Source organism: Ambystoma mexicanum, chromosome 1q, assembly GCF_040938575.1.
Source record: "Ambystoma mexicanum isolate Mex_15411 chromosome 1q, UKY_AmexF1_1, whole genome shotgun sequence".
Taxonomy (NCBI): domain Eukaryota; kingdom Metazoa; phylum Chordata; class Amphibia; order Caudata; family Ambystomatidae; genus Ambystoma; species Ambystoma mexicanum.
Genome location: NC_090922.1, coordinates 147,344,508 through 147,370,572, shown reverse-complemented (window position 1 = coordinate 147,370,572; position 26,065 = coordinate 147,344,508). Strand labels below are relative to the sequence as shown.

Below are 26,065 nucleotides of genomic sequence, written 5' to 3'. Positions count from 1 at the left end.
CGGGGTGCGCTCTCCTTCCCATGGAAGGGTCTGTTTCTGTACGCTTTTCCCCAGTTTCCTCTCCTGCTACTTGTGATCGACACACTCTATTGTCAGTGCTGGATGGTACTCTTCGCCCGGCGTGGCCGAGACAGATTTGGTATACGGACCTGCTCTGCCTGTCAGCGTCGCCTCCAGTCAGGTTGCCGCTACTTCAGATCTGCTCACCAGAGAAAGAGGCGTAATACTTTATCACGACCCAGGATCGCTGAAGGCATGGCTTTTGCAGCCTTGGAGGTCCTTGTCAAAGCCAGGGCTTTGTGGACACCAAAGTGCTACAGCCATAAGTGAAAGCGCTTTTCTATGTGGTGCCGGTCGCAGAAGATTAGCCCTCTGAGGGTTACAGCCACTCAGATTCTTCCTTGCTTGCTTTCCTTGGCAAAAGCTGGTCTGGCTCACGTGTCCATCAAGGTACACCTGGCGGCCATCTCACGCTACACCAGATCCCCCGGGAAGATCCTCGTTGTGGTCCCACAGACTCGTGAAGGAGTTTCTCAATGGGCTTTTTTGATCTTTCCCACCGGTGAAGGTGCCTGCCCCGGAATGGGAAGCCAATGTAGACCAGATGAGACTTATGGAGGCACCCTTTGAAGCTATGCATCAAGACCCACTGAAGTTTCTCTCGTGGGACACTCCATTCCTCGTGGCTATCACCTCAGCCAGACAAGTGGGTGAGATCTAGGGCCTACCCTTCAAGCAGCCGTAACTGACTTTCCACAAATTTAGGCTGGTGCTGCGTACACACCTCTTTCATGCCTAAGGTTCAGTCGTAAATCCGCCTCAACAAGTGTCATGATCTCTGCTTCCAAAAGGTCAGGGTTTTCCCAACTCCCTTGGAAGCAGATCCATAACCCAGGTTCCGAGTGCCAACCAGTCCCAATTGGGACCTTTTGGACCCAGTCCTGGCGCCAGTGGCACCAGGCTCATAAATATGCCCAGTCCCAGCGCTGGAAGCGCCGGGCTCATAATGCTTGGGTGGACTTACCTGCAGCAGACCATGCTGCTTACTTGCCTGCCAGTTGAGCCTCTGATCCTCTTCTGTTTGGAACTACTTTTCCTGTTGGGTGGGGCTGGAGCCACTCCCTAGATTTAAAACACTGGAACTCTTCTGGAAGGCAGGAACTATTTTCTTACATAGGCGTGGCTGTGGAAGGAGACATCTAAGCACTACAGGAGGCTATTTAAACCACACCCGGTGGATGAATCTTGCTTTGCGTTATTCTGCACCCTCTGCAGCAGGACGCTCATCGTGTCTTCTGCATCCAGTCCTGGGCCTAAGGAAAAAGGCTTACCATCCTGAATCCAGTCTTCAGCAACACCTATAAAGACAAGAAAGAACAGGTTAGCATTCCGGCATCTGAAAGGCAAAGGCTTACCTACTCTTCGTGCGCTCCGGAGGTCTTCATACTGCATTCCGGCATCTGAAAGACAAAAGCTTACCAACTCTTCGCACGCTCCGGAGGCCTTCGGCGCTGCATCCGCATCTGAAAGACAAAACAAGGTGCGTTTAAAGACATTGGGGAACTTTAATACTCACGTGCCATTACTCCTTTCCACATCTAATCCAGTGGGTATTCCGGCACCCTGCAGCCGCTCCGAACTCGTACCTGCAAAATAAAAAGACAGAGCGCATCGTGAAGCAGGCATCAAGCGCTTACTCACGTGCTTCCAGGCGCTTCTATTCATCACACGGGCTCCATCTTCAACTCACTTCAGCCCGTCATCCGCCATCGCCGGAACCCTGCAAAACAAGAGACATCATTACTAAAGACTTTAAAAAGACATTTGAATGACTCGAAACTTACCGTTCGTGCAGTAAACGACGGACAGCAGTCCTCTGAAGTCAAGAGGCCTGCGCTACCTATCCAGTGAAGAAACTGGCTACAGCACCCTGCCCCGAGGCAGATGGAGAGCTCGGCATTCACTTACCTAAGGTGAGAGCGTTAACCTTTGGGGGTCTACAGGAGAGGAGAAGAGGAAAGAGATAGGGACACCCCAATAACCCCAGTTCATTAACCCCATATTTTCTATCTGCAGACATCTTACTCTACATGTCAGGCATACAGTGCACAGAGGTCCAGCCCAAAGAGCCAACCAGGTGCTACACATCACCTTTGAAGATACGGTAGTCGCCCAGTCAAGACCGGCGCCTCTGCGAAAATCAGGCGAGCGTTACAACAAGCCTTTGGTGTTAACTGTTTTCTTCTTGAAACCTTCACCGGCAGAGAGGACCTTGAATTTGCTAGATGTTTCTCGTGCCTTGAATTTCTACGTGGCACGCACGAAGAGAAGAATACTCCATTGTTTGTGAACGCTGGACCTGTGAATACTGGGAATGCCTTGTCTAATGCTTCCATCTCAAGATGGCTCTACGGCTGTTTCAATCACCGTCAGCTGGCTAACAGGCCTCTGCCGGGCTGCCCAGGAGCTCATTCCACCAGCATGATCACTGCAACGACAGTGCTCCTTTTTGGTGTACTCCTGCTCGACAATCTGCAGGGCTGATTGAATGGGGGGGGCAGTATGACCCAGAGGACAGTGATTGGTGTAGAGGAGAAATACAGTTTTAAAGTGAAAGTGAAACTGTTTTTTGTTTAACCAAGGATTCCCAGCCTGACGACAGGGAATATTCATGAGAATGTGAATCCATGCCAGATCCATGCTGGAGAACAATTGCTACAGGTAAGTGTCTTAAAGCATATGCATTATTACAGTATTTCTACTGTGAAACACTGCATTGTCTCAATTTAATGTTGTTTCAGTAAGTGGATCTAAATCTCCTAGCCTATATTTAATTCTGTAGGGGAAGGTGCATCATATTGACGAGTGAACGCATTTGAAAATGTACATGTTCACACAGTCAAATGCATTTGATGGGAACACCTGGTAATGTGATCTGCTAGTTGCATAAATCTGCAACTGGTGCTCTACCCATGAGCTGGTCATGAACTCCTTGTCATGCTATCTTCTCACCCTGTTGCTTTGTACCAGCTACCCTAAAAGTGAGATGTCCACAAATTACAATATTCCACCTAGTTTGCCCAGTTCTCTGCCTGCTGCACCATCTGCTCTGCTTAGTCCCTTACTTTTGTTCCTCTTACGTAATGTAGACACAAAGCTAACTAGATTTTTATGCAGAGTAGTTTCTTACATATGCACCAACCTACACTGTAATTGTTCTCCAGAGCTTGCGTTGCTCTACGATTAAGATTACATTGTATATTCTCCAGTCTGGCATGGATTCACATGCTCATGAATATTCCCCGTCAGGCTGGGAATCCTCGGTACAGAAAAAAATCAGTATCAGTTTCGTTTTTGATCTCTTTCCTCGTAGTAACCAATCACTGATCTCTGGGTCATACTGCCCACAGCCAATGACTGCCCTCTCCCTAAGCCCTGCCTCCGGCAGCCATCCTCAGATTTTTACTGCACGTTCAAGTGTTGGGAGTCCTAGTGCTGTAGCTCTCGAGCTTTTGCTGCGTTTTTGCGCTTTTTCAAAGACAATTTCTCATTTTTCGGTTAAATAGAGCCTCAAGCTCCACCGTCTTTATATCGGATCAACGGTGACCGTTTCGGAAGTTTCTACGCCCCTCAAGGGTGAAAATTTCGTCGAACGATGCTTTTGGAGGATTCCAGAAGTTTCTGAGGCCTACCCCGGACATGGCCCAGGAGAAAGGGAGCTCGATGCCCGGGAAGCTGTTCAGGGCCTGCCCTGGATGCCTGCTGCAGAATGTGTTCAAGGAAGAAGAGCATTCCTTATGCCTCTACTGTCTTCACGAGGACAAAACTCACGTGGAGGAGGACTGTGTGTTTTGCGGGAACATGTCGGAGCGGACCATGAGGGACCGCCATCTTCGTCTCGCTAACTGGCTGGAGGGAAAGAGCCCGTCGGGTGAGAAGAAAAAGAAGAAATCCGAGTGGTCTTCTAAGTCCTGTGAGGGCTCCCCGGCGACCGGGGCCCAACAGAAGGCTAAGCATCGCGAGTCTGCGGGCACCGGGAGCGCCAAACGGTCGGGCTCCTCGGCTGCCAGGCAGGGCGCATCCTCCCCGGCGCCATCGACCACGAGCCAACTCTCTGGCTCGGGTAAGAGGAAATCCAAGAACCCGGCCAAGCTTCTGGAGAGGCCCCCGTAGATCTCGAAGATTTCCGCTGAGGGGGGAGCGAGGCGGGGAGCGAGGCGGGGAACCCTCCCCCAAGGTGAAGGCCACAGGCACGCAGTCGGTGACTAAGGCCTTGATTCACCTAACCAAGGCCTCTATCGAGGAGGTTGTGGCAACCCTGACGCAGCCTGCGGAGGTTACACCTGCGGTAGCGGCCTCGGGGCCCAGAGTCTCCCTGCCACCTCGGAGGGAGGCATCTTTCAAGCCCATCAAAAGAACCCCCACGAAAGCCCTGGCAGAGAAAGAGGGGGGGGAGGGACAGTGGGCGTCGTGGATTCAGACACAACCTCCAAAGAGGAGCTTGTCGAAGCTCCTGAGAGCCACAGCGCGGGCACAGAGGAGGACCAGCCCGTCGAGAGGCATCCCGATGAGGGATGACTGAAGCGACGCCGACGGGAACCCAGACCAACCGTCGCGCCCATCGCAGCCAGTGCCGCAGTACAACTCGGTGGCCATTTAGATGGCATTTCAATCCTTATGCTCCGAAATAAGGACTAGATTGCCTTTACCATGTACGAGGGAGCCGTAACAAGGCCCGACGGAGGAGCTAGGGTCAGGGCTGTCGGGAAGTCCACCACCCAAGAGAAGAACCATCCTCCTGCACACTTCCAGCCCTCGAGGCCTGGTCAACCCTCCTCCCCGTCCACGGTCTGCAGGGATGACACAGGCACGGGCACGGACGACGAGGGCGGCAACGGCACGGTGGATCTCCCGTCGTCCCCCTCCCCGGGCTTCCCCTTCCATGCGATGATCTCCAGGGCATCCAAGCTTTTCCAGCTCTGCCCTGAAGAAAAGGAGGGGTTCCTCTATCAACGTCGAGAGACCAAGAGGAAGACTGTCCTTGCGGTGCCTCTACTGGATGACACCTGGGACGAGGGGCTCTCCCTCAAGAACCCGTCCACGACGCTGGCAAAAAGGGGCTGATACGAAAAGAAGTACCAGGTCCCCGACGCGGCCCCTCTATGCCTTAGAGCACAGCCGACCCCGGATTCAGTCGTCTCGGCGGCAGCCCAGAAGAAGGCAGGGGGGGGGCATCGACATTGACTTCACCGCCGGGCGGCGAGGGAAAGAAGCTCGACGCGATGGGACGACGAGTCATCACGTCAGCGGCAACGACGATTAAGGCGGCCAACGCACTGGCTATCGTTGCCTGTTACGACAGGGAACGTTGGTATAAAATCGCTCCCTTGTTGGACTTCCTGCCGGATGACAAGAGGGCAGAAGCCCTGGAAATCCTGCAAGAAGACGAGGTGGTGTCGGACCACGTCATAACTGTGGCGACGGATATCGCTGACACCGGTTTCTGCCAGTTGGGCAATGGTGTTTGCCTCAGACGGCGTGGATGGCTGAAGGCGACGGATTTCCACCAGGACGTACAAGCCAAAGTGTTGGACATGCCCTTCGACGGGAACAACAGGTTTGGGAAGACAGTCGATGAGTCCCTGCAAGCCATCAAAACAGACACGGAGACAGCCCGGGCCCTGGGAGTTCTCCAGCAACGACGGCCGTCCTTTTGGAACACCGGAGGCAAGCAAGGGGCCTCCAAAGGTTCCGGCAGCGGCTCCTCTACCTACCGTCAAGCGGCCCGTTCCTCGTCGCAGGAGGCCTATAGAGGACGGGGCAAGTCGGGAGGTTCCCGCCGTCGTTGCCAGGGAGGTCAAGGCGGCTTCGAAACAGGACTGAACCGACCGTGGCGTCGGGCCCCCACCGAAGCACCCCAGTGGGAGGCCGGCTGGCAAAGTTCGTGAGTGTGTGGGAGTCAATCTCCACCGACCGTTGGGTGCTGGATACCCTCGCCCTGGGGCACGCCCTAGAGTTTCTAAAGAAGTGCCCTCCCGTGCCACCCATGGCCAGGAAGGAAAACCACGTACCCCAGCTGCTGCTGGTGGTAAGGGCGATGCTCAAGAAAGGTGCCATCGAGCTCGTCCCAAAGAGACTTCGGGGCTCCGGGGTCTACTCAAGGTACTTTCTCGTAAAGAAGACAGGAGGTTGGCGTCCCATCCTGGACCTGCGGCGACTGAACAAGTACATCAAGTCTCAGAAGTTCCAGATGGTCACCCTCCAGCACTTGCTGGGACAGCTGGAGGAGGACGATTTCCTGTCGTCGTTGGACTTGGAGGATGCCTACTTCCACATCCCCGTTCTAAAAGGACACCAGAAGTTCCTCAGGTTTGTGGTCCAAGGACGGCACTACCAGTTCAAGGCCCTCCCGTTTGGATTAAAGTTGGCACCCAGGGTATTCACCAAGTGCCTAGCACCGGTGGCGGGGTGGCTACACCTGCAAGGGATCCACGTCTATCCCTACCTGGACGACTGGCTCATCCGAGCAAGGACAAGGGAGCTCGCCGTAGAATACACAGTGAAGACCATCCAGCTACTCACGGACCTGGGGTTCTCCATCAACTTCCCCAAATCCCACCTGGTCCCTTCGCAGGTCGCCCTGTTTCTGGGAGCCAAGCTAGACACAGTGGCACGGCTGGCCTCGCCGTCTGACGAAAGGACAAAGGCCATCCTGGGCAAGGTGCAACGCCTGCTAGCCACTGACGTAGCCAGGGTAAGATCCATCAAATCCCTTCTCGGGATGATGTCCTCCTGCATCTATCTAGTACGCCTGTGCAGACTTCGAATGCGTCCACTGCAAGAGTTCCTCGACGCATGCTGGATCCAGGCGTTGGGCAGCTTAGAGGACAGGATACCGCTCAACGAGACCTTCCGACGAGCGATCCGGTGGTGGGGCACCCGCACTCATCTGACGGCGGGCGCAGACTTTCAGACCCCAGCTCGCCAGGTAACGGTGACGATGGATGCCTCCCTGGAAGGGTGGGGAGCGCATACCGGAAATCTCCATGCTAGAGGCCTTTGGTTCCCAGAGGAAAAACAGCTTCATATCAATATTTTGGAGCTCCGCGCAGTGTTTTGGGCCCTCGGGTCCTTTCTTCCGTACCTCAAGGGCAAGGTGGTAAGGATCTTCACCGACAACACCACCACGATGTTCTACATCAGGAAGCTGGTTGGAACCAGATCCCCAGCCCTGTCCAAGGAATCCCAGGATCTGTGGCACCTGGTCGTCGACCAGGGGATGTTTCTGGTACCTTTTTCATCTGGCAGGGTTAAAGAACACCATTGCGGACTCACTCAGCAGGGAGCTGCGCTCGTGCCACGAGTGGGAGCTGCACCAGGATCAAGTGGATCGACTCTTCAGGCTGTGGGGCAGACCCAAGTGCCAGAGGTTCGCCAGCAGGTTCCCCCAAACGAGGAGCATGGGCGATGCTTTCTCGTTCCCCTGGGAAAACCTGTTCCTCTATGCTTTCCTGCTGTTGCCACTGCTACTCCGGCTCGTCAACCAGCTCAAGAAGTACCGGTGCAGGATGATCCTCGTCGCACCGGTGTGGCCGAGACAGATCTGGTTCCCGGACCTTCTGGACTTATCGGCGCCCCCACCAGTCAAACTGCCCGTGGACGCAGATCTTCTCTCCAGAGAGGGAGGTGCCATTCTTCATCACGACCCGAAGTTGCTGAACTTGCAGGCCTGGCTCCTGCAGCACTAGAGTTTGGGGGATACGATATACCGGCCGACTGCAGAGAGGTTCTTGCAAAGGCCAGGGCGTCCTCAACTCAAGTGTTACGGACACAAATGGAAGAGGTTCTCTGTCTGGTGCCGGGAACAGAAGATTAATCCTCTGCGGATTACGGCCCCTCAAGTACTGCCGTACCTACTGTCGTTGCCCAAGGCTGGACTGGCTCACGCCTCCATCAAGATACATCTGGCTGCCATCTCCAGAACACCAGGACAACAGGACGGGTGTCCTTGTGGTCCCATCGCCTGGTGAAGGAATTTATGAAGGGACTATTCTGCTCGTTCCCCCGGTGAAGGCCCCAGCCTCGGCGTGGGTGCTCAACATGGTGCTGACTAGGCTCATGGGGACTCCGTTCGAGCCTATGCATACGGCACCGTTGAAGTTCCTATCGTGGAAAACGGCTTTTCTTGTGGCCATCGCCTCCGCACGGCGCGTGTGAGAGATTCGGGCCCTATCTTGCAAGCCTCCATACTTGACTTTTCACGACACAAGGGTGGTGCTCAGGCCGCACCCCTCCTTCATGCCCAAGGTGCCGTCTGACTTCCACCTCAACGAGCCCTTGGTGTTACCAGTTTTCTTCCCGTCGCCGGCCAAGAGGACTTTGCAATCGCTGGATGTAGCTAGAGCGCTGAAGTTCTATGTGGACCGCGCAAAGAGTTTTCGGAAGACGTCACAGCTTTTTGTGAACTTTGGACCTGTGAATCAAGGGAAGGCTCTCTCGAAGGCTTCAATTTCCAGATGGCTCTCCGGCTGTATCGTGCGCTGTCACCGGTTGGCAAACAGACCGCTGCCCGGCCGTCCGAGAGCCCATTCAACCAGAGCGATTGCTGCTACCACAGCGTTCTTGTCTTGTGTGCCCCTGCTGGAAATCTGCAGGGCTGCTACGTGGAGGTCGACGCACACCTTTACGAAATTCTACTGCGTCGATCTGGATTCCAGGTAGGAGTCCAGGGTCGGCCAAGCAGTGCTGTGCAACCTGTTCGCCTGAAGGGCCTGGTGAGGAGGTAAGAGTTGCTTAATGTTGAGTTATGTATTGCTTAATGTTGAGTTTTTTGACACCTCCCGTGGTTGTGCATGTGTGTACTGCTATGTAATCTTATATTCATGAGCATGTGAATCCATGCCAGACCAGGAACAAGTTAGTTACCTGTAACTGTTCTCCAGCATGGGTCTTAGGAGAGGGCAGTCATTGGCTGTGGGCAGTATGACCCAGAGATCAGTGATTGGTTACTACTAGGAAAGACAGATCAGAAACGAAACTGATACTGATACTGATTTCTTTTCTGTACCGAGGATTCCCAGCCTGACGACAGGGAATATTCATGAGCATGTGAATCCATGCCAAACCCATGCTGGAGAACAGTTACAGGTAAGTAACTTGTTCCTTAGCACCTGGGGAGCAATGCTGGCCAATCAGGAGGCCAAGAACACAAGTGGAATCTGCAAATATCTACCTGCTTTTCATGCTGGCCTATTGCACCTCTGCCCAGCCTTCCCTTTGTCCTTGAAGGCAGTGCCCCAGGCCAAGTCTATACTGCAGGGCCTCGCCCCCGCCAGTCCCCCAGCCAGCCGCCCTGCACACCTTCAGATGTTGGAACAAATTTTTTGTCCAAACACAGACATGTCTAACTTTTATTTTAATGGAAACATGAATTGTGAAATGCCTGGTTCCCTTAAAACAAACAAAACCAGTATCAGTAACTCAGATGGTGTCTCAGAGTGCTCATAGCGATAAGTACCGCTTTCGTGGGTGCACCCTGCCCTCCCACGAAAGTGCTATTTACAGCTATATTGAAACCAGTTGAGATCAATGACGGGCAAGGGACATCTTGTCGACCTGAAGTTGACAATTAGCCTGCCTGCTGCAGCACCATACTACATACTTGGTCTCCAGCTATAACATAGTGAACGTTAAGATTTTATTAAACTTCTTACAGAGCAAATGAGCAAGCGTACAGTATGTGACACTGTCCTCTGCAAGACTGATTCACCTAGTCAGAGAGCCTTGCACTGAAAACTGTTGCCAAAGCCATTTATATCATGTCTGTTTATTTGTGTCCCTTCATGCAGCTAACCTTTACTTTTCAGACACTCCTCTCCCTAATGTCTTCAGAGGTACACATAAATGCTGCACTGTTGCTCATTTTATGTCTTTGCTACAAATACATTCTCGTGACAATAAACCTACAAGTACAACATTGTTAATCCAACGTTTCTTTGCTAATCAATTTGATTTTAATTGGCAAACTGCTGATACATTTTTGACAACTAATTAACTTCATGCTTCAACTGCAGGAGGCAGTGTCTTGCTTACGTAGGGGACTCTATGGGTTAATTGTACAGTAACCCACCTTCACAATAGATCTATGCTTCCCAGGAAATTCACCCTCCAACTGGGAGCAGGCCAGTCTTATAAGGCCTGCCAGAGATGGACAATCTCTCTTACCCTTAATTCATCCCTGGAAGGTCCCTCTTCTGCAAGTACACTTTGCAGTTCAGGGTGATTGTGGGGATTGAGTACTTCAGGCAACCCTTCTTGGTTTGTTCAGTTACATCAACCTCAGTTGTAGGTGAGAGGAGCTGCTCTTCCCCTTCTTTGGAATCTTTGACTCCTTGGGTGTATCCTTCGGCGTAGGCTTCTCCTTAGTCTTGGCTAAGGCGGTCTTCTTTGTTTCAGGTCATTTCCCAGCAGAACTCTACTTTCGAATGTGACTCTGAAGACTTAGAGGTATCCTGACTACACCTCCATGTACTTCTAGAGCGGGCAGCATTACTGGAAAGTTGAGGCGGGTGGGGGGAATCAGCCAGCTTGGTGGACATCGGGAGCTCTGGCCAGTGCCTTTGAGATTATCAGAGTGGAATCTACCACAGTTCTGCTGTTGCCGGTGTCTTGATAGCAGATGTGTCTACACCATCTTCCAGTACTTTATGCTTAAAATAATGGTTGGTATGTTGGGTATGGAAGCATAAGCTTCAGCAACTCTAGGTTACCAGGATCCCAGGCACACTAAAACTAATTCTCTTGCGACTCCTTGCCCTGTGGCTTTCGGTTAGAAGGATGATCCTCTGAGTATCTCTTGCTCGTCATACGGGAATGCCAGATTTACAGAATGAGGCGCCCCCCCCATGGTCTTATCCTTATATCTGTGGTCCCCCTTCACACGATCACTTGCGCAACAGGTAACACACGGTCCTGAGGACCCTTGTATGTAGGGAGCCTTACTCTGTTCTTGCTTGCAAAGGTTAAGTCTCACTTCCCTTTGCATGATCTCCATGTGACTTACTCCCTTTGTGGAACTTTGTGGGCCTTTTGGGATGCACGGTTTTCAGTAGACGCACCCTCTTACTGTTACGTCCCATCCCCTTTCCTCCATACTGTATGGGCGTCCCTTCCAAGGTACGGGAGACGGAACCTTTTTCACCAGAGAAAACCTTCTTCCCTTTTAAATTTGGGGGTGCGGCCCAGGGAGCATGCACTGCCCTGACTCCGCCCTCTGGCGCCACACCTTGGTCCCCTCTTCCGCATCGACGGGAATGGGCCGAATTCTCCAGTGCTCCTGGGTTCAGCTTCGACGATGTAATTCCACGCTCGGATGCTTCTTCTTTGTCTTTTTTTTTTTGTCTTATCTATCATTCAGTTACTCTGTTCTCAGGCGTCACGCTCCTCCATGGCGCATGCGACTTCCACAGGGTTCAGCAGGTGTCCATCCTGCAACGGGCTCTTCCCAACTTCAGGCCCCCATTCCCTCTGCCTACGTTGCCTTGGCTCACACCACGGTTGGCAATCGTATGACTCTGTCCTCCAAGGCGCTGAAGAACAGACTAGCCAGGTGGAGGGATCTCTTCCAGAAGTTGCCTCCAGAGGATCTTAAGATTGTGAAGCATCGAACCAGGCCCAAGTTAGGGCCAATATTTTCTAGCGCACCCCACAAGGGAGACACCTTCCCAGGGACTCTTCCGCACGGGTGGGACCGGGCAGGTCCTTCTACCGGCATGTGCCCCGAGGCTGCTACAGCTTCCGGCCTTTGGGTCGAGGGGGTCATCGGATCCTCCCGGGCAGTGTTGAGGGACCGGAGGGTTCTTGTACCGGGTCTATGCCCTGTTGCCGGCACAGTGGCTGAGGGGCTACGCCCTGTTACTGGCAGTACGTCCGACAGGGTGCCTAAACGCAGCTCTACCGACCCCTGGGTCGAGGGTGTCACACCGACCGGGGCCGAGGTCCGAGGAGCAGGGTAGGCCTTGTGATCCACACGCAAGAGTCTTGGACCAGGCCGGGCCCAGCGGGCCAAGCAACACGTGGCAGGCAGCTGGACAAGATGGCCACCGCACCAGAAGGAGGCACCCGTCCAACACCATTCCACGAATTCGGCTAAGAGCAAGTGTCGAGGTGGGACTGGCCTCAGACAGGTACGTGGCCTACAGTCTAGTCTTCATTTGCACAGGGCAGCTTTCCTTTGGGTCCATATGGACAGGTTACGCAGCATCTCCACTTCCCCCTGCTACCCTGGCAGTACCCCCTGCCACCTCCTTTGCCAGTGAGGAGGTGCTCTTCAAGAAGTTTCTTGGCCTCATGAGGTCTCCTCAGATGGGGGTTATCAAAGACGCAGTCAGGGAAGTCGTCCCCACCATGCTAGCGGCACCAGACTCCTCCATCGGGCCTTGGTAAAGCCGCCTCCTTCGACTCCACAGCCAACTCTGTAACCTCCGCCGCCTCCTCAGCCTCTGGCTGCGGTCCCGGTACCCCAGCCTCCGGTGCCATCTACTCCTCCTCTACAAGATCCTTCAGATCCGCAGGATACGGATGAGGAGGAGGAGGAGGAGGAGGAGGATCCGGACACGCCATCTTCAGCCAGGGCCTTCCACAAACGTCTTGCTGCCCTGGCAGATTACCTGGACCTCCCCCCAACCCGAGGTCGAACAACCGGCAGAGGGGGTTCTGGCTGAAGTCATCACTAGACACCCCTCTGCCAACACGAGGATTCCAGTGCAAACCGATGTAGTCTGCCTGGGCAAAAAGGGTTGGCTCAAACACCTCTCGGTCAACCGACGCCTGGATGCCAAGTACAGGTAGATGGAGGGGGATACACTCTTGCTGTCGACCCATCCTCAGCCACACTCCTCGGTGATCGCTGTGGCATCACTATACTCCAAGCCTCAGTCGTCCTCAGCCTCCTCCTCTATGCCTCTTATAGGCAAGGTGGAGAAGATCTTGGAGGCGTATGGCAAGATGATCTACTCCAACGCCTCCTTACACCTGCGTCAGGCCAACGCAGATGCCATGCTTGCTGCCGCCAACCAACGGTTATGGCGGGAAATTGCAGACGTCCTCCTGGAACTCCTCACCCAATGCCAATCGCGTCTTAAGGCGGGGCTAGCAGAAGCCAAGCACGTGGTGCAAGACCTCATGGAATCCACAGTGGCTCATGTCGATACCTCGGGCCGTGCCATCTGCATCGCCACGGACATGAGAAGAGCCTGCCTCTGGGCAATGAAATTGAACCCAGATGTCTAGGAGTGCATTCTAGATCTTTCGTTCGAGGGGGGGCTGGGAGGACCTCTTTCACTCCTCTACGGCCGAAGAGCTGGACAAAAAGGACTTTATCCATTCCTCCTAAAACCACGCCCAAATCGTACACCCGATCTCTCTATAGAGGGTTCCGCGGCTTCCAGGAACTCGGATCCAGACAGCCGGACCGCTCACCATCTCAGAACTGGCACAAACAACAAAAGGGGGCAGGGGAGAAAGGGATTTTCCAGTCCCCCTCCTCAGCCTCTGAGGGAAAGGAGGCATGACTCGCCCCTTCAGGTCCACGTGTCTCTGGTGGGGGTGGGGGGGGGGGGAGGCTTGCTCTCCATGCACAAGTCTGGCGGCATAAGTTCGCGGACCCCTGGATCCTCTCTGTAGTATCCACGGGGTACCGCCTTCCTATCCCATCCTCTCCTCCCCTCCCACAAGTTGGGACAGCAACTCTTTAGGCAGAGAGCTGGACACTCGTAGAGAGCCAGGCCGTGAAGGAAGTTCCAGCCTCCCAGCTAGGCTTTGGCCTTTACGGCAGGATTTTCACCATTTAGAAGAAGAACCAGGCAGGCCTGAGTTGTGCTGGACTTTTCCACCCTCTCCTTACCCCTGCAAAAATTCAAGATGGTTACACCAGTTTTTATAGCGGAGACAAGGGAGACTGGATGTGCTCCCTGGACCTGAAGGACGCGTCCCTACACGTCCCGATTTGGCAGCCCCATCATTCTTTCCTACGGTTCAGGATCATGGGCTACCATTTCCAATATAAAGTACTTCCGTTTGGCCTCAACTCGGCCCCCAGAGTCTTTACCATACTCATGAACGCTGTAACGGCCCTCTTCCAAGAGCAGTGCCTCCATATCTACCCATACCTCGCTGACTGGCTCGCCAGGGCTACATCTCCGGAAGTGGTTCAATTGGGCTTATCGCTCAACCTCAAGAAGTCACAGCTGTTCCCTACGCAGACTCTGACGTTCCTGGGACTCATTTGGGACACATGCTCCGAAAGGGTCGTCCCGTCGGAAGACAAGATCTCGGCCATCAAGAGGGCCACCGGCCACTTCCTCAGCAGAGAGGTGACGTTGGCATGGTGGTACCAACATCTCCTGGGTCTACTATCGGCGGTTATGTTGGCCGTGCCGCATACGGGACTAAGGATGAGAAGGATTCAGCTGCACTTCGTGGCCACATGGAATCGGGAGCGGGGTTCGCCATCAGTCTATCACCGTTCCTCCATCTCGCCACCTGGACCCAACTTGGTGGTTCATGGATTGTAACCTATGGATGGGCAAGCCCTTTTCGGCCGCCCTCTCCGCAGGCCACCATCACCACAGACTCCTCGCTAGAGGGCTGGTAAGCCACCAAGGGTGATCTCTCGGTCCACGGCACCTGGACTCGACAGGAGCAGGAATACTGCATCAGTTAGTTGGATCTGAACGCCATCTAGCTAGCGTGCAAAGCATTCCTACCACTTCTCAAGGGCAAGGTTGTCCTCATCCAGACAGACAACCCGACCAGCATGTACTACATCAACAAGCATGGAGGTACCAGATCCCCCTCCTCTGTGCAGACTGGCGATCAGCACTTGGGAATGGACCTTGGAAAACAAAATGTTCCTCTTGGCAGGCCACCTCCAGGGGGAAGACAACCTGGAGGCAGACAGGCTCAGCAGGCTAGGAGCGGGCAAATAAGAGTGGCAGCTAAACTACCTTGTTGTACAGGAGATCTTCAACAAGTGGGGTCACCCCCAAGTGGATCTCTTTGCCACCTGGCACAACAAGAAGTGTCCCCAGTTCACACCCTGGCAGGGTCAGTGCCCCGGTTCTCTGGGCGACGCATTTCACCTCCAGTGAACCGGCATGAAAGCCTATGCTTTTCCGCCTACCCCCCTGATCCACAGGATAATTTGCAAGATCAAGGAGTCTCACCGACTCCTCATTCTGATAGCTCCATGGTGGCCAGCCAGGCAATGGTCTTCGGAACTACTCAGCCTCTCAAAGGTGCCCCCATACACCTTCCAACGGGCCCAGTACATCTTCTGGCACAGCAGGGGGGGGGCAGAATCATCCACCCCACTCCAAGGAAACTAGCCCTCACAGCGTGGTTCCTGAGCAGGTAACGCTTCGGCACCTTAGCCTATCACAGGCCAAACTGAAGATCATACAGGGAGCCAGGAGCAAGACCACCTGGGCCCAGTACAAAAGCAAATGGACCCGTTTCTGCCACTGGGCAGACTTCAAGGGAATCGACCCCTTGGCCTGCAGTTCGGACGACGTGCTCTCCTTTTTGGCGCACTTCGCTCATTCAGACGTACAGGTGGACACCTGCCGCACATACCTTCCAGCCATCAGGGCGTACAGGAACTCGGAGGAAGGCATCTTTTCCTCCTCCAACCCTATAGTCAAGAAACATCTGACTGTTGTTGCTAGGCTCCACCCGCCCATCGGGAGACCCCACCCTGTGTGGGATTAACATAGGGCCTCATTGACCCGGGCGGTAACTATGGCGCTATTTGCGCCATGGTTGCCACCGGTAAACTACCGATTCCGCCATGGTGAATGGCGGAATTACCGCCCCATTCCAAGGTTTGCGGGTGCGGTAATTCCCCATCCACCATGGCCCTTCCCCATTCCCATTTGAGCCCCCATAGGGCTCAATGGGGAAGGCGGTAATTACGGTACCGCAAATTGCGGTACCGTAATTACCTCCAGTCCTTTTGTGGGTCCCATCCTAGGACCCGCAAAGGGACCTCGAAATTGGGCGGTAAGGGATTACCGGTGCCCTTACCGGTAATCCCTTACCGCCCGGGTCGTAATCAGGCCCATAGTCTTGGGCGCCCTGGCACACAAACTATTTGAACCAATGGCGTCCGTGGACATTAGGCTGGTCACCATCAAGACTGCCTTAGTAGTTGGTCTTACCTCGGCTCGCAGAGTCAGCGAGATCCAGGCGCTGGTCGCCTCTAAACCATATACCACCTTTCACAAGGACAAGATAGACATGCGGACGCACCCAGCATTTCTGCCCAAGGTTCCATCTGCATTTCGCTTGAACAAAAAGTGTCCTTCCTACGTTCATTTCCGATCCCAAGGATGAAGCACAGAGTGCCCAAGGGCTTCCACAAGTCGGACGCTCTGTCACTTTCGGAGGCTTGAGGCCAGGGCATCAGGCCTCTAAGGCCTCCATATCCTGCTGGATGGTTTCTGCCATCAAGGAAGCGCAAGAGGGCAAGCACAAGCACAAGCACTCCCGGCCAACACGCATGCGCATGCAGTCAGGGCCAAGGCAACGGCCATCGCATTCCAGCGCCATGTCCCTTGGCAAGTCATAAGCAGGGCGGCCACTTGGGCCTCTCCATCGGCTTTCTGCAAGCATTACTGTTTGGATGCCGGCTCCTGATCGGATGCAGCTTTCGGACAGGCGGTTCTCAGGAACCCATTTGCTTAAGGAGGGTCTCCTCTCCACCCAAGGCTACAATCAGTTGTAATCGCCCATACAGTATGGAGGAAAGGGGACGGGTGGTAAGAGTAATTATAAGTTACTCACCGCAGTGACTAACATACTCTTATTCCATAGTCCCCTTTCGGCCATACGTCCCACCAACCCCTCCACCCCCAATAATACTGGAGTCATTAGGCAATGTTATATCTATTGTCGACGTGTCAGTGAGGACTGAGGTGTGGCGCCGGAGGGCGGAGTCAGGGCCACGCCCCTCTAAATTTAAATGGAAGGTTTTTTTTCTGGTGAAAAAGGTTCTGTCTCCCGTCCATTGGAAGGGACGCCCATACAGTATAGAGGAAAGGGGACTATGGACTAAGAGTACGTTAGTCACTGCGATGAGCAAATTATAATTTCTCTTTCTGCTTTTTCCCCTCCTTGTGCTGACCAGAAGCACTCTTGTACTTATGGGAGACACGAATGGGTTCACAAAAGTCAGCAGCAGTGGTCAGTTTCCTTGGATCGAACTACTGGGAATCTGCCAAATGCTGTTTCAGCTCAGTGGTACAAAAAATATGTTCAAGCATGACAAGATTTATCATGCCATCAAAAGTGGTTACTTTATGACCTACAAACCAGTCACCCAAGTTCTTCAAAGAATCATTCATATAATTCACCCAAGTATGGTTCACTGTGATTTTGCCCAAAAACATTTTTTTGCTGTATTTTGAACTGAAAACCCAACTCCCTCTCCACCCACTTATTCTTCCGCCCCAGTCCCCTCCCTATATATATTTTTTAAAAATCTGTTTTTTCAATGGATTTGTTTTGATTAAAAAAAACAAATCCATTGAAAAATGTTTCGGTAAAATCACGGGATACCCCCAACTATTATATTGTTTATGGTTGTCTCTTAACCTCTTGGGCAGGAGTCTTCCCAAAATGTGAGCGCAGAGCCTGCTTTAATTGTGTCAATCTTTTCTCTTAGACTTTGGTAAATCCATAAGAGCTCTGCAGACATTCTGGAGAACACTGCTGAGCAACCATGCAATATTATCAAACTGATTTGCATTCATACTAAAATACAGTTAACTGATCAATGTCATCTTTTCAGCATAAACAATCGACAGATCCTCAGGAAATCTTCGATGACAGGAGTACCGAGAACCATTCCCAAACTGAGGAGTCTGAAGACCATTGTGGTCTGACCAGCGCCCGGTGGATAGTTCTGTCCTTCGCTTTCAAGTAGGCGTGTCACAGTATTAGTTTTATGACGTTACGATAACCTTGTCAAATGACGGTATATCATGGTTATCACAGTATAGAAGGTGGAGTGAACTAATCTTAACAAATATTTTCTTAAAAAGATCATAAATTGTCAGATTTATCATCACAAACAAAACCAGGCACCGAGGGTCAGAATTGGGCTTTTCAACATACTTTCCACTGAAATGCCACCCCTTGCCTCCACCAAATACAAACACACGTGTGGAGAACAGCTTTTCTTAAGTGGTCATTTAGGCATTTAGCTCCCCCACTGGCTACTGGTGAAGATGAACATGTTGCCATATTGATAGCCTGCATGCCACAGATCAATGGAGGCTGATTGTAGTATACGCTTGTGCGCATACACACACACACACGCGCACTCTTTACGTTACAGCCTTTCCAAATCGGATTGAAAAGCACACTTAACGGTATGAACGGTATTCCGGTATAAACAATGTGACGGTTATTATTGTTCAATTAAGTGGTTCACGGTATCTTTAACGGTATACCGTTATACCGTTAAATCCCTACTTTCAAGGTCTTATCAGATCCCGTCGTAGCAATGTTATAATTGAGTTCCTTTTCATTTAGCCTCAGCTACTCCTTTCTCAAATCAAAAATAACTTGTGCATCAGATGTTGCAATAGAGGATTGAGAAGACCTCTCTTCGTACTCATATGTGCCATTTGGTTTCCAGACCAGGACCATTGCATTTCTACTGCTAAACCCTGCCCCAGCATCTTCTGCACCACTAGCCACAGGTAGTGTTTTTCCTAGCTTCCTGAGGATCTATCACTTTCTGCACTAGATCAGCCTTTACACCAGAGGTAAGTAAACCCTTTCCTGCACACAATTACTTTGTGCATTGCAAGTGTAACATTGTGTATGTCTCAATACTGTAATACAAGTTATGTACTTTATACAGGTCTGCAAGTTTTAAAGTGTTGTGTTTTTTGTAACACGATTTAAGGGATCACTCCAGTGAATCTACACTGAGTGCCAAAGACCTTATCCCACCGATGCCAACCAATTTGTTAAGATGGATTTCCAAATCCTGCCCTGTTGGAAGGATTTTGGGATGCCACCTAATTCTGGTTAACGCGGAAGACCGAGGAGCTCATGTTGCTCGCTTTCATAATTTGACCATGGGGACCTGCTACATTTGCACTCAGCCATAGCCAGGTCCCCTCTGCCACATTTCATCATTTGCACGACCGAGTGCAAATGTGCAGTGCAAAAGGTGTTGTACATGTGTGTACACTCCCTTTTGTACTCCGCTGTGCAAAGTTATGTGATGTTAAGTTGACTTCTACTGTGCACCCTGACCATTGGCATGGTTTCCAGGTGCTCACATGATTCTGTAAGAAAGTGGGTTGGTGAGGGAAGAGCGAGTAGGATAGAGGTTGTGCTTTTCAGGAGAAACTGGTGTCTGTGTACGTCTTGTTTCTAGGTTTGTTTGCATTGTTCACACTGGGGTTATTAGTCCGGAAGGACAACGTTCAGTGACTGGAATGTTTGTTTGCAGCAGTTGCGCTGTATTTTGGGTGGATGTGTGCTTTGTGTTTGTGAGCTGAGACTGATGCGTTGGAACGTGTGAAGTATGTGTGGGGGTATACTGGAGAGGAGCGAGGAGCCGGGAAGGATTGTGGTTGGTAAGGCGTGTTTGTTTTATAGTTGGTTCCAGAATCTATTGGATTCTCTCGGGTCCCCAGTGATATTGCCTGCAGCGCCCATTTTGTGCTAATCGGAGTTAAATAGCCAGGTTGTTAGTCGTTTTCTGAAAGTGAGGTGGTCTTCTGTCATTCTGATCTCCTTTGGGATTGAGTTCCATAGACTGGCAATTAGATGTGAGAATGCAGTTCCTCTGAAGTTTCCTTTTTTTGCATTGTTTCAGTTCTATTTCGAGGTCATCTCTTGACCTTAAGTTTCTTCCCGCTTGTTAGTGGTTGATCTTGGCTTGAAGGAATTTGGCTTCTTGTCAGTGTTTTGATTTGTGGGCTATGCAGAGGGCTTTGAATGTAATGCATTATTTTGTTTGTTATATAATGCTTTTTTTTACTGGCAGCCATTGTATGATATGGCATTTATAACGCGCCTATACACAAATTGTTCGAGGCGCGACGAGGCAAGGGAGGGGAAACCGGGGTAAGACAAAGATCTTACTAGGCCAGGTGTCATGCAGATCGCGCAAGTGCATGTGTAGGGGGAAAGGGAAAAGTGTGTGGGGGAAAGTGGGGGGGGTGGGGGGGAGTGCAGTACATGGGATAGTAGAATAATAAAACGGCCAGATGGTGGCAAGTACAAGGTAAGAGCAGACATAAGTGCTGGTAGGCGGACTGTAGGGATACAGAATAACAGTCCCCAGGTGCAGGGGTTGCCAGGGAGGCAGGACCGACGTGCAATTGGCAGGGCCTGGGCCCGAGATAGGAAAGGATGGCCTGGTAACCAGAGTAGTTTTCATCCAGGAATTCAACAGGGTAGAGGAGGAGAGAAGGCAGAAGCAAAGAGGAAGGTTTTGAGGTGCTTCCAGAACCGGAGATGGTTCTAAAGTTTCAGGGAGGCGGGAAGGTTGTTCCAGAGGGAGGTCCCTGCTGAAGAGAGATCTACCACCAACTCATTGCTTGGAGAAGCGACTGACCCTGAGGGAGTTGGAGGAGGATAAGCAAAGAGCTCGAGAAGGAAGATATTTGGGAAGAGAAAGTTGAAGGTATTGGGCCCCAGAAGGCCTTGTGGACGATGCAGAGGTTTTTGAACTTCATCCTTGCATCCACTGGGAGCCAGTGCAGAGATTTCAGTCCTGGAGAGATGCGATCCCTGGGCTGTTACAATAGTCCAGTCTAGAGAGAACCAGGGCTCTGGAAAAGGTGAGCTTCTGAGGGAAGGAGAGGAAAGGAAGAATACCTCCGAGGAGGTGTAGCTGGTAGTGCGACTTCTTAGAGATGTCAGATGTGAGGAGAGAAGGAGAGTGTGGAGTCGAAGATGACCACAAGGTTTTTTGCCTTGCAGGTGGGAGCAGGAAGAGGGCCAAGAGAGGCCGGCCAGAGAGCTGCAGGGAAGGAGGGAGCGGGTGTGCCAATGAGTAAAATCTCAGTCTTACTGGCATTAAGGCAGAGGTCATTGGCGGCACACCACTCCTGAATAGCAGACAGTCAGAGATGAGGGAAGGAGAGGAGGAGGCCGAGGGTAGCCTGTAAATGAGCTGGGTATCATCTGCATAGCACTGAAAATTGGGGCAGAGGGTGGCGATGTGGTGTGCAAGGAGTGCCAGTATTGGTTGAACAGCCAGGGAGAGAGGTTAGATCCCTGGGGAACATCACAGGTAGAGAAAAAGATATCCGAGAGGAATGACCCAAGTTGGACCTGGGAAGGTCGGTCGGAGAGGAAAGCGGTCCGCCATGCCAGAGCCTGACCATTGATACCCAGGTTCTCAGACGGTTGATCAGGATGGCATGGTTGACAGTATCAAAGGCAGAAGAGAGATCCAGCAATATGAGGACACATGGGGTGTTGGAGTCAAGGTTGGAGAGCAGGTCTTCACAAATGTTCACGAGAGCACTTTCCGTCATGAAGACCACCAACAGTTTCAGTGTGGAGATTGAGCTGGGCGATGGCCTGTTTCTCCAGGAGCTTGCCCATGTAGCGAGTGATGGAGATTGGGCGATAGTTGGCTGGACAGGAGGGGTCGGCAGAGGGTTTCTTAAGAAGATGGTGCACAAGGGAGTGCTTCAGGGGGGATAGGAAGACTCCAGTGGCGAAGGAGCGATTGCAGAAATCAGCCAGGGCAGGAGCCAGGGAGTCGATGTGGTCCTTGATAGTTTTGGAGGAACAGGGGTGAACCTGTTTAGACGAGACTTTCATAGATTGGACTGGTCTAGAAACCTTGTCAGCAGAGAATAGGGGAAAGGCAGAGGAGGGAGGGGTGGGTGGCTGCAGAAGGGCCAGAGGAAGAGCAGGGAATGGAGGGAGGGAGGCGATAGGAGGAGAGTGAGGACAGGATGTCCTGGGTTTTTGAGATGAAGTGAGAAGCCAGTGCCGTGCAGAGGGCCTGGGAAGGTACAGGAGAGGTAGAGACTGCGGCCGGATTGGCTTGTTCTTGCAGATTTTAAAGAGATCAGCCGAGTTTGTTGATGCCGTAGAGATGCAGGCTTGGATATGAGCTCTCTTCTTGGTGAGGACGGAGAGCCGGTATTGCCTTTGAAGCAGGCGGCAGGCCAGTTTGTCAGAGGATGAAAATGAAGTACGCCATTTCCTCTTGGCCACCCTGCACATGCGTTTAAGGGTGACGAGGTCCGAGTCATACCAGGAGTTGCACTTGGCTTTGGGCTTCAGGCGGATTCTCATGAGAGAGGCAAAGGGAGTATCAGATATAGAGGAGTTGAGGATGGAGAGGGCTGAGTCAGGGTGACAGTCAGCCAAAGGGGGAGGAGGGGGTGAGAAGGTGGTGGCGAAAGCCTCAACTGACACACGCTTCATGGGTCAGATGACCGAGAAGGTGGGTGGCAGTGATGGAGGTGGCTTGGACTGAGGGGTAGGGAGGGTGAGGTGGGAGGATGGGAGAAAGTGATCGCGCCAGGAGAGAGGAGTGGAGAGGGACGGAGAGGGGAAGGTCAGAGGAGATCAGAACATTGAGAGTGTGCCCTGCAGAATGAGTCGGGCTAGAGGGGTGAATGGTGAGTGAGAGAGAGTCGCAGAGGTCGCGAGAGAGTCCAGAGGGGGGGGGAACAGGAGGCATCCAGGTGGATGTTGAAGTTTCCAAGGAGGAGAGGTCCGCCCATTCAGAGAGGAAGGAAGAAATCTGACCACGTGGCCGATGGATAGTAGCCACAGTGAGGGAATGGCTAGGGGAGAGAGACAGACGAGGCATTCAAAAGAAGAGTTGGTCTGCGTAGGAATTACAGAGGCAGGAATCCACTCGGGGAAGATGAGGGCTACACCCCCACCGAGTCGGTTGGGCCTGGGCACAGAGAGGATGTTGTAGCCGTCAGGTAGGAGTGTGTCAAAGCTGGTGACAGAGCTGGCCGTGAACCATGTCTCAGTGAGACCAAGGACATCAAGGTCAAGTTCTTTAAGAAGGCGGCAGATATCAGAGGAATGTTTGACAGCAGAGCGAGAGTTGCAATGTGGAGAAGGTTGCCATCCTTGAAAGACTTCGGGGAGGGGTACAGGTCAGAGGTACGCCCTGTGGAGGTGTAGAACAGCCCTAGAGGGGGTAGAGATCGAGGGGGGTGGCAAGGTAGCCAAGGAAAGGGGAAGGGGGACAGCAGGAGAAGAAAGGAAGTTGATTAGGCGTGGGGAGCGTCTATCAAAGAGGTTAAGGTTGGCCTGAGGGCCTTTGACCCATATGGTCCCATTAGAGTAGACTTTAATGATGACCTTAGAGGAATGGAAGGAGTCTAGGAGGATGTCCCAATGGGTGCCACCATTAATGGGAGAAGAGGAGAAAGGAAAGAGCACAGAGACTATATGAAGGTTCCATAGGTCAGGTGAAGGCACGACTAAGAGGATTTCGGTGAGTTTCCTTGGAGGAGGCACTGGTGTAGGTGTCAACGATGGGGAGGCCTGGGTTGGAGACCAGGATGTCCTTTTAAAACTTCTTCCTACCAGATTTAGTGAGGAGAGCAGGCTAGTCTTTAGAGAAGCAGTTAGAAAAGATAGGAGAGACAGAGAGCACCATAGAGTAGATGGGAGAGGGGGAGAACTGGTGAGAGTAGGCAGACAAGATAGCGAGCCGCAATCAAGTTGTGCAATAGGACAGATTCTCAGGGTTAAAAAGCTCACAATGCTAACTTTAGTACCGGTGAGAAGTCACCTAAGTTTGAGAATCCTGAAAGGGGAGAAAAAGGCCTAGTTTTTTCACAGCGCAAAAATGATTGAAATACAGAGACAGTGCATATTAGAGCAACACAGGGGTCCGCACAGCCGTGATTCTGATTTTGAAGGTGGAGAGGCTAGTGGGACTGACTGGCAACTGGCGTCCCCTGCCGACACCTACAGACACCACAGGAGCCGCAACCATGGGGGCCACCCTTTGCCTAAGGGGCCCTTAGCCGTGGGGCTGCCGGGCAGGGGCTGCCCTGGTAGCACCTGTAATAAGGAGATGGGGATGCAAACCAACCAACCAACCAATCAGGGAGGGCTTGGGAGGCGGGAGGGAGGGAGGGGACAACTTGCAAACAACACAGAAGGGGAGAGGGGCCAGGGGGGCACACAACATGGAGAAAAAAAAGGGAACAGACAAGCCTTTGTAAAATAAACGGCCCATGATAGCGTAGTTTAGTTTGTTTGTAACGCGCACCTAACCCTGAGGTAACTGGGCGCTTGAACTTGAGACAAAGTTACAGAAGCAAACACACAGAGTAAATTGGACAGGTTCACGCGGCTGGTGTGAAGTGGTCTCTTAGTTTCAGGAGTATCCTTGTTGCAGTGTTTGAATGCATTGGAGTTTTTCAGTGAGCCATTCTGGCATCCAAGGTAGAGGCTGTTTGCGATTCTTGATGATACCAGTTGGATGATTGTGAGGGTTCTGTGGGGGAAGAAGAGGTAGAATAGAAGTCTTCTAAGTAGCTTTAGGAGGTAGAAGCATTTCTTTGCCACAGCGTTGACTTGTGGTTCTAGTAAGTCTTTTGTCAATGAGTATTCTCAGATTATTTGATCACGGCAGATGCTTCCAGTTGGGTTCTCATGCCAGGTGGCCAGCTCAGCTGTGGGTCTGTTGTGTTCCTCTGGGGTGAGATCCTTATTTCGAGGGGATTGGGTCCTCCGACGTATTCCATATCTATGACATGTAATCACCACAGCTGTGCTGCTTACATGTCATAGATATGGAATACGTCGTCGGACCATCCCATCGAAAGAACGTTACCAGGTAAGAAAGTAACTTGTTCTTCTATTTGTTCGGGTTTAGCTTGTGGTTGTTGGTCGTCATCTACCTGTATATGTCGGTGAGGCAATCAAGTGTGTTGTTTGGGTCTTGGGTTGTAGATGTCTTGACTATGATTTTGGTATCTACATAGTTATAGGCGGCCAGTCCCTGGTTTTGAATGATTTTCATTAAGGGGGGGCATGTAGATGTTGAAAAGGAGTGGGGAGAGGCTAGAGTCTTGCGTTACGCCACTGGTGATGTTTTTGGTGTTGGAGTTAAATGAATGTAGGTAATTTCTTTCAGTTACGTTAGTAAGGAAAGATTTTAGCCATTGTAAACAGTGTCTTTTACTCTGCATTCCTGCAGTCTCTCAATTGATGTTGTGTCTGATTGTGTTAAACTTTGCTAATGTCCAGTAGTATAAGGGCATATTGTGTACTGTTGTCTACATTTATGTTTAGGTCGTCCCATGTGGTTAAAAGTGCTGATTCTTTTCCTCATCAGTCTGTAGCTGACTTGCCAGTGGTTGAGTTTTCCGTTAGTTTCTATGTAGCTGATTAGGATTTTGTAGATGTGGTTCTGCAGTAGTACGGTAGAATGGATATAGGTCTGTTGGTGGGGTCTTCCGTGCTACTGTTTTAGTTTTTTAGGATTGGCAAGATGTAAGCTGATTTGAAAGATGTTGCTACTGTTCCTGTGTTTAGGGATAGGTTCATCAGTAGCTGGAAGTAAGATGCTGGGGTGCTGGGTTTGAGGAATTGTTTGTAGATGCCTGGGGGCATGGCTCGCTGGAGGATCTGGCATGTCGGGCAGTGTTTACTTTTAAATGTGTACGCTCCTTACCATGTCGTCCTGGTAAGCAGTGTTCAATTACAATGGTCTTCTTAAACTCAGGACCGAGGAGCAGGTCTTCACCGGGACAGCACTTGAGTTGATGCTGGTCAGCTTCACTGGTTGTCCTGGTGTCGTCATCTGGCTGATTTTCTTCATAGAAGTCTTGGCTTCAACAGTGAGCTGGTGAATAGTTTCAGGAGCCCTCCTTTTCTCAAATATTCAGGCTGGGAGCAAGCCCCAGCCCACCAAATGTAAGGCTCTGATTAATTCAAACAGCCAGTGGCTATCCAATTATGAATAGCCACATCATCTGGCCAGTAACAGACTTTTAGACATCATAGATGTGGCTTGGAACCAGATATCTCA

General features: G+C 51.8%; 1 protein-coding gene across 2 annotated transcripts in view; it reads left to right on the top strand.

The window, feature by feature from the left end:
• Positions 1 to 26,065, top strand: part of ZDHHC7 (zinc finger DHHC-type palmitoyltransferase 7) — a 468,302-nt gene that overhangs the window by 264,339 nt on the left and 177,898 nt on the right. The gene's annotated exons all lie outside the window — the stretch shown is intronic.